The sequence below is a fragment of the Zalophus californianus genome, chromosome 3 (assembly GCF_009762305.2).
Source record: "Zalophus californianus isolate mZalCal1 chromosome 3, mZalCal1.pri.v2, whole genome shotgun sequence".
Lineage (NCBI taxonomy): Eukaryota > Metazoa > Chordata > Mammalia > Carnivora > Otariidae > Zalophus > Zalophus californianus.
Genome location: NC_045597.1, coordinates 13935073 through 13936293, shown reverse-complemented (window position 1 = coordinate 13936293; position 1221 = coordinate 13935073). Strand labels below are relative to the sequence as shown.

The following is a 1221-nucleotide window of genomic DNA, read 5'->3' as shown; positions in this document are numbered from 1 at the left end:
TTAGGCAGCACATATACCTACTAACATTGGGACGATACAGAGAAGATTAGCACGGCCCCTGCACCACTATGACGCACAAATTTGTGAGGTGTTCCGTAAAAAAATAAAAGGAGAAAAAAATGCCTTTAAAGCTATTAAAATATAAAGCTTTTTCCTTTCTTCTGAGGTCTCCTTTTGATTTATCATGGTATTTGGGCTTTTTTATTTGCTATTTAATGTCATTCTAAATCAAGAAAAATCAACATTTTAAATGATTAACATGAAATTTGCCATTCATCTTTATGTGGTGCAATACCAGCGTTAAATGCAAATAGAGGAGCATTCAACTCATATATAGCACCCTTGGAATGACACAAGCCATATTTCGAAGCTCATACGTGTAGTGCACAAAACGAACTCAGCTTTTCATAGCACACATTCCACCGACTCTATTTTCATTTTACTGAAGAGTAAGGAAAGGCTGAAAGGAAAAGAAACCAATGCCGTATCTTCTCCTTTCTTTCTGTCATCATTTTCAGTATCATTGGCCGGTTCAAGAAAGTAACACAAGTAAAAAAAAATGGTGGGACAGGGCTCCTTGCTCGTCAGTGTTCCTTAGACGGCCATTGTCTTCCTCTGGGGCTGAAGCACGTTCTGGTTTAAACAGAAGGCGTGGCCCAGAGGGGTTGTCAATGACCCCTCTTACCCAGTCACAGACCCAACATGCTGTACTTGCTTGGAGTCACTGAACTGCCACGCCTCATGGGTCCACCAGAATGCTTGGCTGTTTGTAAATGCCATTTGTAAATCAGGCCGCAAGGAACAGCATTGCACTCGCATATGGCGTGGAACTTCTCTGTTCACACACGTGCTCCATTGTCCTATCCTCTTTCCCTTATAAAACACAAGCCCAAAGAAAGCATTCTTAAGAATTTCAAGACAGCAACCACGAGGGACCCTTTGGATCATGGGCTCAGGGCTACTGCCTAGGCTGCACATCCCCGAAGTCAGCCCTGGCCTTGAATTAGGAAATGACTTGTTTGACCGACTCCGGTTCAACCGTGGAAAGGTTATCAAAGTCAAGAATATTTTCAGAAGCATCAATTAGGAAGAGACTTTTAAGTTGCTATTTCTTATGTGTGTAGACCACCAGAGATATCAAAATCTGGGTATCTTTGAATGGGTTCTACCACCTCTGGTTCCCTGTTCTATGCCACAAAATAATTTTATAAACTGTGAAGG

General features: G+C 41.8%; 1 non-coding gene across 1 annotated transcript; it reads left to right on the top strand.

The window, feature by feature from the left end:
- LOC113921150 lies at window positions 1-103 on the top strand. The gene has a single exon (XR_003519551.1). It is a non-coding gene; the product is annotated as a U6 spliceosomal RNA (small nuclear RNA).
- The last annotated feature ends 1118 nt before the right edge of the window (window positions 104-1221 follow it).